General features: G+C 41.0%; 1 protein-coding gene across 5 annotated transcripts in view; it reads right to left on the bottom strand.

The window, feature by feature from the left end:
* Positions 1-13147, bottom strand: part of SPATS2L (spermatogenesis associated serine rich 2 like) — a 128288-nt gene that overhangs the window by 42002 nt on the left and 73139 nt on the right. Inside the window, exon 1 of one of the 5 annotated variants that reach the window (XM_058027885.1) lies at positions 6954-6975. The exons of the other annotated variants lie outside the window; for them this stretch is intronic. The gene's annotated coding sequence lies outside the window, so the exon portion shown is untranslated. Of the gene's footprint in view, positions 1-6953; positions 6976-13147 lie in introns of those variants that run through there. 5 annotated transcript variants of the gene reach the window in all.

Below are 13147 nucleotides of genomic sequence, written 5' to 3'. Positions count from 1 at the left end.
CAAAGTTTATTAATCTATAAAAACCACTAAGTAATGGGAAAAGATCTTTGTCACGTTAAATCTTCAGGTTCTTTTTCAACATGTGCTATCAATTCTGTACCAAAATTTAAAACTGCATCTTGTATGAACCAAATGAATCCAAATAATGATAGTTTGTGAAACCCCCATGCCTCTCAACTAAGGTTTCTGCAAAGACACTAGCTAAGTAATTGTTGAAATTTAAATTAATTTTGCTGATTAAACCCGACTACTTAGTCAATTCTACTCTTCGTAGCAATGCTCTGACTTGATTTAAAACCAGACATAAAAACTTCATTCAACACCTTGCCAGAATTTGATGTGTCTCTTCTCTGCTGTACACTGCAGGTGTTTCTATGATTATAGCCTTCCACCAATAAATGTGGTGCTGATTCAGCTAGCTTGCAACTGCAAGCTATTTCAAAAATACCTGGCATACTACACAAAACATACACTCTGCTTCTTTCTTCCTTTCTCTTTTTTCTTTCCCTTTTAAGATAAAGAACTAAGAGGACACCAGCTTTTACAAATGGACCCATTTCTCTGTACTTCACATACTTCATTAATATGCATTTTACAACTGTCAACATGAAGATGCTAAAACTGAGTTGGAGCTATTTTTCATTCACCTTCTCCAAGGACAGATAATTGAAATAACATTTATAAAACACTTGCTCGTTTATATAACTCAGTCCAGCACTGCTTGTTACATAAAATACAGATGATACATTAAAAAGAAAATGTCAATGCTGCACTAATTTTTAAAAGCATCATCCTTTATGGCTATACTTAATAGCTAACAAATTTAAATTTCTCACTGTAGCACCAACTGATTTATTGACTTAACTAGTGTTTTTTTTCTCTGGTGTTATTTTAATCTCAGTGTTTAACAATTACTTCGTTTCTGTGGCAAAAGACTACAGCATATCCATAATTTTATGAACAAAATAGTCCACTGAAGTTTTATCTCCAGTCCTCAATATCTCCTTATCTTCTTGTCCTCAGTTCTTCAGCAAAGCTTCATTCTGTGCAAGTTTTGGAACATCAAAATAGGACCCTCAGCTGAGCCCAAAAGGGACCTAAAGCCAATGGAAAACAGTACATGTTGCCAACAGCATGCAGACAAAAGAATGTTTGGAGAAAGATCCCTGATAGAAAATTTTCTGCACTGGCCAAGCTTAAGTTAATACAAGTACTAAATTTAAAACACAGAAAACATACTGTATATGAGAGATTCTCAGCTTGAATGTCAGCTTACATGCTTTGTCTTTCTCCACATCTCCTGCTTGCATTTTTGCTCCTGAAATGTCATTGCAAATCATGCCAAAAAACTTGCAAGAAAAAGAAATTTATGAAAAAAAATCCCAACAAACTACAAAATCCCTTATATAAATGGGTCATTAATTTCTGATATAAATTTCCAAATGCATTACCTGCAGCAGGAGATCACTCTCAGTTTCTCATTACATCCTGACCTCAAATACTGACAGGGTGTTTTTTCTAAAGCTATTACACACACCCAAATGAGACATTTCACTTGCCTTGTAAAATGAAGCATTTCAATTGCATTCAAGGGAATGCTTCAGAGAAGACTGGACTACTTTTGGCAGAGTTTTACTTCTCTCCCCTACCAAATGAAGCAATTTGTATTAGTCTATGCAGTTTAAGCTACCATGAACCAGAACCAGGGCATCTATGGTGCTGGCACCTACTCTGTCCTGCTGACCTTAACTGTAAGCAGCAACGTTACAGGCAGACAGTTACAGGAACGGCCTTTAACCACAGCACAAAAACATGTCAAAGCTCACCTGACACAGCCTAAGCTATGTGCCTGCTGCCTCAGCCTTTACAAAAGATTCCTTACTGTCTCCAAGCTGCAGTGAAACCCCACTGCTGCTGTGCTGAGCTTCCAAAGAATGCCCACCACCTTCCCACTGGTACCAGCATCAGAGGTGTTTGGCCCACAGACACCTTCCAGCCAGCCAGACTCAGGTAAAGCTGACCAACATTCCATTCTATACAACATTATGGATGGGGGGGATTGCCTGCATCTCAAGCATCAAAGAACCACAACAACTACTCTGTCTTGCCATTGCTGCAAAACCAGGCACATTTAAATTTCCCACTTTCAAACTCTGTCAGGTGCTACCCACTCCTAACAACAACAATAACAATAAAATCTCCTTGCAAATACAGAGAGTGGAAAAGTAGTCTATAAAAACATAAGGGTTGCCAGAAAGACACAATTTGTGAAAATACCCAGTCACAGTAAAGTCTATCAGAACAGAGACTGTGTGTGACACCTGCTGTACCACTTCTGACATCTGAAAATACAACTTTGGAAAGGGGGATTAGAAAACTCCCCATTAAACAGCACCTAATAATCTGGTGTTGGGAGGATTTCCCATCTGTAGGCTTATGGATGAATGCTTTGCTACACCCCAAAAAAGGTCTTAGTTCCTCATCTGCCCACTGCAACTGTTTCCTTTTATAAGAAAATACTACCCCAGCAAACCAAGAATTCCAGGTCTAACTGACTTGACCCTTGCCAATGCTTCCCTAATCCCAGTCACTGAGTGAGCTTTGTCTATTAAGAGAGAAACCTGAGTTGACAAATTTGTCACTCAAACTTTTTCATGAAGTAGAACAGCATCAGAATATGAATTTTAATTATTTTCTATTTTTAATTACAGAGAATTTTCTCATTTCCACATAGTTCAGTCAAAATCCCCCAGCTCTTAAAAGCTAGACAGGTATGGGCAGAACAAAGGAATCACAATTTTAGAGAAACTTCAAAATATAACAACAACAAAAAAAAGCTAAGTACCTGTGCAGGTTTTGGCTGGGATTTAGTTACTTTTCTTCACAGTAGCTCTAACACAGGGATGTTGTAGATACTCCCAACATTTCTTACACAGCATTAAAACCTTTTCTGCCCCTCACTCCACCTCAGCAGCAAGGAGTCTGAGTGGCACAAGAAATTGGGAGGGGACAGAGCTGGGACAGCTGAGCAAAGGGATATTCCATATCATATGATGTCAGGCTCAGCATACAAAGCTCTGCCACTCACAGCTCACTCCCATGGGGAGGAGGTGAATGAGCAGCTGTGTGGTGCTTAGTTGCTGGCTGGGATTAAACCATGACAGTATCTAATGAGATTGTAGCAGCCTGCACTATGCTTTCATCTTCTCTATTTCTACCTTCTCTACAGAATTACATCTCATTTTCAAATAAGATTCCTATCCATCCATATATATTATATTACACTGTCTTGCCTGCAGACTTCCACATGGCCTAGGTAAAAGCAAAACCAGCAGAATCAGAGATACATGGCCTCCATTGCACATTTCACTGTTTCTCATTATAAAGAAATGCTACTAGAGAACTGCAGGCACATGAAGCCTGAGATGAACACAATTTTGCTGATGCAGTTTTAAGCTAATATTGTTGCACCAGAAAGACTGAAAAAAAACTGAGAGGGAGATTCCAAAATTCAAGCATTTCAGAAAGGAATTATTTTGGTTTTAATTCAGATCTTATTTAAATAGAAGAAAAAATTAATTAGGTCAAATGGGCAAACATCAGCATGCCACTGTGTGTAAAGCTACAAGAAATACCAAGATTCAGATATTTGTCTTCAGTATCTTGAGATTAGCAATGGGTATGATTTTCTATTTGCTGTAGTCTCCCGTCTAAAGACAAACATAATAATTAAATGCATAAACACAACCAGAGTCAGGAGCGCCCAGCACACATTAACATGTATCCTCACAGCTCTCCTTTGAGTATTTTGTGGCACTAGGAATGAACACATCTAGTAAAAACAACATAAAATGTTATACATACAGAACTGGTTTTCTCCAGTACTGTTTTATACCTTTCTAATGACTGCATGTAGAAGTTTTCTATGCACACCATCATTTGGTATTTCCTGGTTTTTGGAAGTCTGAGATTAGCCACTTCAGACTAGTTAAAAACCCCAGATAAGTTTCATGACATCTGAGGGCTTTAAAATCCTTTCCTTTAAATGCCTGCATAAAGATATGTATGGAAGTGCACAAACATTCCAGAATATTCCTCATCTGCAGAGTCCAGTCCTGCTACCGTCCCCGGTCACGCTTGTCTCAATCACAGAATGCAGCTGTTGCCTCTGCATTCTCCCTCCTGCTCAGCTACTGCAGCCAGACTCTACTGGTCACCACACTGTGTCTGAAACCCATTGACTGCAGATCTGAAAACAGGATGCAGGAAATAAAGCATCTCACTGATTCCACATGTAGCTCTGGAACCTACAGAAAGGAGGCTTATGCTCCCCCATTGTTTATCACCTTCTCCTGAGGATTTCTGAAATGCCTGACTACACAGTCTGAGGAAGAAGCAATGTCTCAGATCCATAGCTTTGCAGGCTGCTCGCTTGGAAATGGGCAGTAAGGGTAAAGGTTTGGAAATTGTGCAGTGACACATCAGAACTCAGTTATGCTACCTAACACTATAAAGTCCATATCTGAGAGATCACAGACCTATCTGCTAAAAATAAAAAAGGGACAAAGGTGAGAGTGGGATATGTGAGGAAGGACAGACCTTAGCACCTGGCTCAGTGTCCTTCTGTCTCCTATCCTCCTCAGAATTCTGCCAAGGGCAGGAATGGCTCTAAGCAGATACCACAGACACACTGTCATGTCCAGTCAGTGTTGCAATCAAAAGGTTAGGCATCAGTAAGTTCTGTACCTCATTCTGATAAAACCCATTGCTCTTTGACCTTGCTATGCTCTCCCCCTCCTAAGCAGAGATGGTACCATCCATGTAACCCAGGCAGAGCCTGTGCTTCTCCCCTCTTGTCAGCTGACTTGCTTCCCTCTCCCAGCTCCAGTGTGTGAGAAGCCAGACCACTGCTTATGTGGGCAGCACAGGCATTAGTGTTTTCACAGAGATGTGGTGTGTGAGGGGTCCTCAGGTCCTCCCTGCACTTGGTGTTGCAGCTCCATTATATGAGAATCCTGCAGAGGAATGCTCTAGCCCTTAACAGGGTCACAACAAGAGTGGGTCAAAAGAAAGTTACTGACTGGCATCTCTCCCAACTCCATTAATATTTCATCCAAACAGTTTACAAATATTCAGTGCCATAACCACATCTTTTGATACTGACATCACAAAAGATTCTGGCTGTATTTTCTATCACCGGTCACCCCTGGTTATAAGCAAGGCGGCTAGCAAACCCTCTTCCTGTACAGCCTTTGAATCCCGGGTCTGTCCCATCCAAGTGAAGCTCTTCTTTTACACAAGTTGCAGTGTGGCTTCCCCAGAGACTGGTGTCACTGTGTGAGCTGGTGCTCCCTCATGACAGGTGACTGACACCCTCAAACAGTGACCACCAGTTACACTGTTACAGACTACCAGTTACAGGGACCTGGAGGTCTAACAACCAATTCTACCTCTGTAGAATATAGCTTGGGCTAAAAAGGATCCAAACCAGTAGTTTATATGAAGGTCATTAATGCCATCCTGCATCTGAGCAATGGAGAGCAATTTCAAAAGCACATAAAGAAAGGTCAGCTCTGCATTATTTACAGCAACTTACTAGAATGAAGAGCAGAGCTGCAGGAGGGGACACATGCAAATCCTGTGTAGAGCTATGTTTCCATTGTTTCAACAGATAGGTACCAGTGCAAAGTAAATACTCTGTATACTCTGTAACTGCTGACATATACACTCACACATATATATATGTGTGTGTGTGTATATATATATATATATATAGAGAGAGAGAGAGAGAGAGAGGCAGAATATATTCATACAAAGAATGCATAAAATGCTTTATGAAATTATCACACTATTAAGTAAAATAAATTTGAAAATAAACTAAGTACCATTAGTTTTTAAAAAATAGCATTCTAAACATTGAAAAACTTCCCCAAAACACATGTGGCAGTACACCTCTTAAACAAAACCTAGGAATTCAAATTAAAAAAAAAAATCAAATTTCTGGAAAGGAGTCTTGTTGCACAGCAGCAGGCTTTTCCATGAAAGGATATTTTCCAGGATAGAAGAGCAATTTCCTAGTGAACATTCAGGGGACTTAGGCACAACTTCTGAAAATTCCTCCCATCCTCTTTCTATACTGATTAGGAGCCAAACACTTATTTTCAAGCCAGATCCTTTCTAAAATTGCATAACTTGCCATGTGAAGCAGAGTCGGTAATCTAAAGCCAACATTTTTCCACCTAAATTGATGTACAAATCATGTGTTTGAACTCCCTATCCAGCTGGTTTTGTCACCTGAACAACTATCAAATATACTGCTAAAAGTCTGAGTGGTCAAATGCACATGTAATTCTAAACTGAGGTGACAGCACTTCCTTTGCTCTTCTTTTTGACCCATCCAATTTATACCACCCATTTACCAGAGAATGGAACACTCAGCAACACCAACTCTACTCCACATTAAGAAGCTCTAGTGAACTACAAAAATACCAGAAGGCTGAAATAGTATAAGGCAGAAATTATCTTAACAATTTTTCATTTCATGGTAGGAAATTATTGACTCTTTAAAATCCTTTGGAAATTTTGGAAAAAAAATGAGGAGTCTTGTTCTAGAAATGTTTATACAAAGAACATGAAATAGCTCAAATAGAAGAGACAGAAAAAACTCATCTCAGCAGCCCAGTGACAAGTGCCTCCTCCAAACCTGCCTGCTGCTATACCAGAAGAGTACTTTAATCCCTAGGCCATTCTTAAAAGCAAAGGATTTTCTCTAAATAGTTTTCCTATTTCCCTCAAACACATCTATGAGCCTCCTAGAACCAGGTAAGAGCCAGCAAAGGCATATCCCCACTCCAGAGCTCCAAAGGCAGGAAAAACTCAGCACCACTGCCTAGCTACCACAACTACCCAGTGGCTGCTCAGGATAAAATATCTTGCTGGCTTCTGATGCTCACCAGTTCAGGGACTGCATGCAGGGGCTCCATACCCTCCCCACTCTGCAGGAGAATGTTGCTGGAAGCCTAGAGCCTGTGTTCTGCTGGCTGGCATCCTAAAAGAACATCTGCAGAGCATCACTGTGATTCAGCATAATCTGAATTCCTGGTTTTACTATGTATATCATACTAGGAGAGCTGAGCCCAATTGACAATAGATGAATTCAGCCACATGGTCAGTAAACAGTTTTCTCTGATAGGCAGGAAGGAGGGATGGTGGTTCTGGAAAAAAAAATTCAGACTAAGAAAACTCACTTTCCATAGTTAAGACTTGCCAAAATAAACATTAGTCTCTTGCTCCTCCTCAAACGCCTCAAAATATCTTCCTAAAAATACAGATAAAGAGCAGTGAAATAGCAAAAACCAATCCACTCCAATTCTACATCTGCATGACCCTCCTGCAAAACAACAGAAGAGGTTAACTTTCAGTTTTTACAAACGAGGTATTATCTTCCAAGCTGTTCTTGCCAGGGACTTGAGCTATTAAGCCACTTACGCTGGCTCCTATTTCAGCTCAGAACGGGGTGCCAAGAGACAGCGCTGGCTCATTTGCTTTTGCGGTTGCCCAAATGTGGACTGCTACAAGAGCACAGCATGGGAATGCTAACAGGCAAGGATGGAAAGTGGGAGCACCACTCGCCTCAATCACAGTGTTTTCTCTAAACAGTAAGAGCAGAAGTTAAAAAGTGAATGCTAGGAAGTGCACAAATTCACACCTGTTTTGGACATCATTAATTATCACAAGGAATCAAACTTCTACCAGCAGACTGGCAGAGTATAGTAAATTTTCAATGTTGGAATAAACCTCAAGTTCAAAGATAGTCTGATTTCTGGAGCTATTCAGATTTCAGCCTTCTTTCTATTAAGTATTCAAAGTCCACGTCACCTTTCTTTCTTGCTCAGACATCTCTGAAGAACCAGTTTACTGTTGTTAGATGTGCAAGGCTGGCTCTCAGCAAATATAATCCTTTGAATTCAAAGAGCTACATGGACTTAAACCAGCTGCTTGCTGGTCCCACAGGAGCCCCTCCAGCTGCAGACAGAGAAGTCAGCAGAGCTGCCCTGACCAAGCACACCAGGAAGCACCACAGTCATGATGAACTGGCAAGTTTACAGTGAGTTTGGGGAAAGGAAGCATTTTAACAGACCTCTGAAAGCGCTCTCTGAATAAAGGGCTTCTGAAGGGAGCTGATAAGGCCAGGTGCTCAACTGGAGGCATGACAGACCTGAAGAAGCCTTAGTGTGGTGAGACCTCAGGTAAATAACATATATTCAAAGTATAAATAAGCATACTTTATGAGTCAATGAGGTTATGCATATGCTTGAAGGTAAACACCTGATTTAAATGTGGCAAAGCAGTCTGTACCTTCCAAAACCAAACACTGAAATTAAATGCAGTCTTTCATTTTCTATAACCAAGTCACCTCATATAGCTCCTTTGAAGAAGATGCAAATTTTTCCTTAAACAGTATTTAAATTATTATATATTATATACATATGTACACATACAAAATATATGTACGTAAAAGCTCTAACAAATGTTTACGAGTTTCTCTAGTAAAATCACCTGATGTATATCCACAATGAACAGACACAGGCCTGGCATCACTCCCATATTAACAGTACCTGTAGAGTCAGACACTACACTGTTTTCACCACTGACATTTTGATATTCTCAGATTCACAACACATAACAGTCTTCCTCTCCTCCCCCACCTTCCTACTGCTGAGGAAAACATTGATTTTCTAATGTTAACAAAAAGTATTCCTGGAAACAACAACAAAAGCACATAAATAAGTTAACCAATAATTGCTTATTGTTTCATACAGTCCTTCAACCTAATTGCTATTACACATGAATAAGCAGCTATTAGAGCATTCACTGGACTATGAACTGCACTTTCAATTTTTGGAAGTGGGTAAATGGGTAAAACCCAAAGGAAACCCATAAATTTTTTCAACTGAAACCCACACTACCTAGCTTGGAGGATAAGATAAAATACTACTTGCTGCACAGAATTCAGTGTTCAAGAGTTAAGCTTTAACTTGTAGTTATCACTGCAGGCCCTACCAGCTGAAACTCTCAGTGTGCTACAGGATGCCAAACCCAAGTTTCCCTCATGTCCGATAGAGTCAATGCCAGTCAGCTTCAAGATGCACCTGCCAATGGCCAAGGTCAATCCCACCAGCAACCACGGCAGTGCCTCTGGAATAAGAGTTAAGAAGGGCAGGGTGAAAAAAGCTGTGCAGCAGCAATTGCAGGTGGAGGGAGGACTAAGACAGAATATGCAAAAGGAACAGCTCTGCAGACACCCAGATCAGTAGAGAAGGAGGGGCAGGAGGTTCTGCAGGCACTAGAGCTGGAATTCCCCAGCAGCTCGTGGAGGACACCACACTGGAGCAAGTGGATGCCTGAAGAAGGCTGTATCCCTGTGGGAAGCCCTCACTGGAACATGCTCCTGGCAGTGACCTGTGGACCCTTGGAAAGAGAAGCCCATGCCAGAGCAAGTTTGCTGGTAGGACATGTGATGCCACGGGGGGCTCACGCTGGAGAAGGCTGTGCCTGAAGGACTGCACCCCATGGGAAGGGATCCTTCCTGTTGCAGTACAGGAATCCACACTGGTGCAGTTTGCGAAGAACTGTAGCTCGTGAGAAGCCCCCTGTTACAGAACTTCACACAGGGCTATGTTCCCTGGCAGGGACCCCACACTAGAGCAAGGGAAGAGTGTGGGGAATCCTTCCCCTGAGGAACAAGGATCAGCAGATGCAATGGGCAATGAACTGACCGCGACCCACATTACCCACCCACCAGCACTGCTCTGGAGAGGGGTTAGAGAAATTGGGAGTAAAGTTAAGCCTGAGAAGAAGGGAGGGCTGAGGGAAAGGCGTTTTTTCAAAATTTAGGGGTTTTTTTCTCATCATCTTACTTTTATTGACTGGTAACAAATTAAGCTAATTTATCCAAGTCTGGTCTGTTTTGCCTGTGATGGTAATGGCTGAGTGATCTGTTCCTGTCCTCCTGACCCACGAGTCCTTTGTTATGTTCTCTCTCTCCTACCCAGCTGAGGAGAGGAGGGACAGAGAGGCTTTGGTGGGCACCTGGTATCCAGCCAGGGTCAATCCACCAGAAGCACACAAAAAAGCACTTTTTCTATGGGAATCTCAAAATTGCTTTAACTGCTAAGTCTCTCTTCTCACTGCTGTTAATTAGCAACATTACAACAGCACTGACAAGCTCTTATGTATTGCACGTAGGCACTATCAAAATCCCCACGCTGGTTAACAGTTACCACACTGAGCAAGCCAAAGTCTCAGCAAGTCAAACACCCAGTATCTCAACTTGCTCTAATCATCCTGTCAGCAGTAAGAACTGCAACTGCCAGACAATAAACAGAGCTAGCTAGGAATTTCCCAATCAAATGGGTTTTGTTGGGGTTTGGTGAAGCTACTTCATCATAGCCAAAACATTTCTCAAGCACCAGCTAAGCAAGGGTTCCCCAACAGCTAAGTGAAATCCCTGTTAGCCAGCTATCCTTTCCCAAAAAGCCCAAATCACAGCAAAACTTTAGATAAGCAAAGTTCAGCTTAACAAAGCAGGAAGTTACTGTGGATTGTGCAGACACAGAAGAGCTGATCATAGCATTTATTATCAAGTAAAGCGTTGTATCAGTCATGCCTTTCCTTCATTATTCTACAGCCTCACCAAGTAAAGGCAGAGGTAACTCCTGAACAGCTAGTCCTTTACAAATTGTCTGACTGTATTTTCATGAAGCCATTCACAAAGATACCAACTTCATTCATAATGAGCAGTCCTGGCAGTCACTCATACAGATTTCTTACTGTAGACAAAAACACAGAGCTGCCACAAATTCACATCTCCAATTCAGCCACACACCAAAACAAGCAGGGCTGGCTCTGCAGGCAGCAGATATGAGATGTGACTGCATTCTGTGGTTAACAGAGCTCTGTCACTGGCATCCACAGAACCAAGGACTTTGGATGAAGAGAGCTGGATTTATAGGTGCTCAATATTTGGACTCTCCAATAATGGAGGACAAAAAAAAAAAAAGACCCATGTATGAGACACAATTTACACAGGATGAGATTGCTCCATTGGCTGTCTTCCTTAAACATGAAATTTACTTGCCAATAACACTGACACATTGCCAAGACCTGAACTTTCTCTATCACTATTTTTCCATGGGTTCTGCTCATTAACTGAGTTCAGTCTAGCCACCTTGCTCACAGTCAGAGCACAGCAACAGGGAATGCTTTGGCTCTTTTTAAACTGCCTGAACTGTGCTGTTGGAGAAAAATACAAGAACTCTTTCACCACTTTATCCCCACATACACCTCGCTTTTGGACAGGGCACAAATTATTGCCTTGATCCTCCCTTGTAGCAGAATACACACTCCATCCTAGTAGCCCCAGAGAACATTTCTTCCTCTGCTATTGAAAACAAAGATTTCCATAATTCTTCCAACCTGCTCCAACTCCTGCTGCATAGAGGGAACAAAAAATGGAAGTTAACACTGGCAAAGAAGAACTACCTGCTCTAATAATGAACTTTACAGCTGAACTATTTCAAAACATACTGGAGGGGGGCAATTCTATTTTGCCTTCACTGTGGGCTGCCCTTTATGAATATGTTCACTCTTCTCCACCATACAAGGAAAGTTTCATTGAAGTCAGTGCTTCAATGTTAAAAAGGCATGAGAAATTGCACAGAACTTTTTATGAAGGCACTGGAGTCTCGGTTTCCCTGTGCTTACTGCATGATCAACCAAATCCCATAATGTCATCTCTCTCCTGGAATGCCAGCATTGACTGACAAACCTAGTAAGAGGTTTGGAGGTGGCTGCCTTGAACTCTGACATTTACACCTGTCACACTGCTACCCATTTGTGTATGCTTTGTGATGTTTTTCGCTACCAGGAACAAATACTTATCTCTCTTGACATTAACCAGTAGAATAAAGAAGTGCCACCAATAACAAAGCAGGCCAAATACCCTAAAAATAAAGAATCAATTCAAGAACTCGAGAGTCTCCTTTAATCTCAATTATTTTCTCTAAAAAAATCTGTGAAAAGCTCAACTTGCTTTCAGTTTCAGACTTTGATATTGATCAAAGTAATCAGGGAGCTCTAATCTCAATTACCTGAACTCTTTGCATCACATAGCTGCCAGTTACTTTTCACTGACAGCAGCATACATAACCAAAAGGTGTTGCAGGGAAGAACAGGGCCATTCACTGATTTTTTTTTCAGAAGTGAACTAAGATTTCATTCCTACTTAAAATCTTTTATTTTTTAGTTTTTCCATTTCTTATGATGAGCCCATAAGTCTAATTCTTAATGTTTCAATTTTGAAAGCATTTTATTGGTCCAGTCTCATGATAAATAAGACTCACAGAGTTGATAATTTTAAGGCACAGAATTATATACTTACACAGACAGCAACAAGATGCACCTGTAGGCAATTAGAGAATTACCCATTTCTGACATAGGTCTGATGTTCACACTGAGTAAAATTTCTCCAGAATTGTTCTTGCAGGACAGAGTTAGCTTGAATTTGCAAACACTATTCAGACAAACACTTAAGTGCTACTGAATTTCCTGAAACAACTTTTTTTACACAATTTTCAGTGAAAAATGAACTTCAGCAAATTCTTAAGTATTTTTGAACTGTTTCAGAAGTGTGCATGATTCTAATGAAAATTTCACATCTGCACATACAAGAAAACATTTTTAATGAAGAATACTCTGTTCTTAAGATGTTACAATAGGATTTTGTTCTTCTGATAATTCCTTTTTCAGTGCTACATTAAAAAGTAAGTAAAAAAAGTAGTATGATTTGGGTTGTGGTGGGTCTGACTGGGATGGAGTCAACTTTCTTCACAGCAGCCCACACAGTGCTGGGTTCTGGCTCTGTGGCTCCAGCAGTGCTGACAACACACCAGTGTTTTGGCTATTGCTGAGCTGTGCTTGCACAGTGTCAAGGCCACCTCTGCTTCCCACTACACCCCCACAGCCAGGCTGAGGGTGGGCAAGAGACTGGGATGGGACACAGCTGGGACAGCTGACTCAGTGACCAGAGGGATATTTCATGTGATGTATCCTCAAGGGCAGAAATAAAAATTGGGATAAAGGAACA

The sequence above is a fragment of the Melospiza georgiana genome, chromosome 7 (assembly GCF_028018845.1).
Source record: "Melospiza georgiana isolate bMelGeo1 chromosome 7, bMelGeo1.pri, whole genome shotgun sequence".
In the NCBI taxonomy this organism is placed as follows: domain Eukaryota; kingdom Metazoa; phylum Chordata; class Aves; order Passeriformes; family Passerellidae; genus Melospiza; species Melospiza georgiana.
This window is presented reverse-complemented; position numbering and strand designations above follow the sequence as displayed.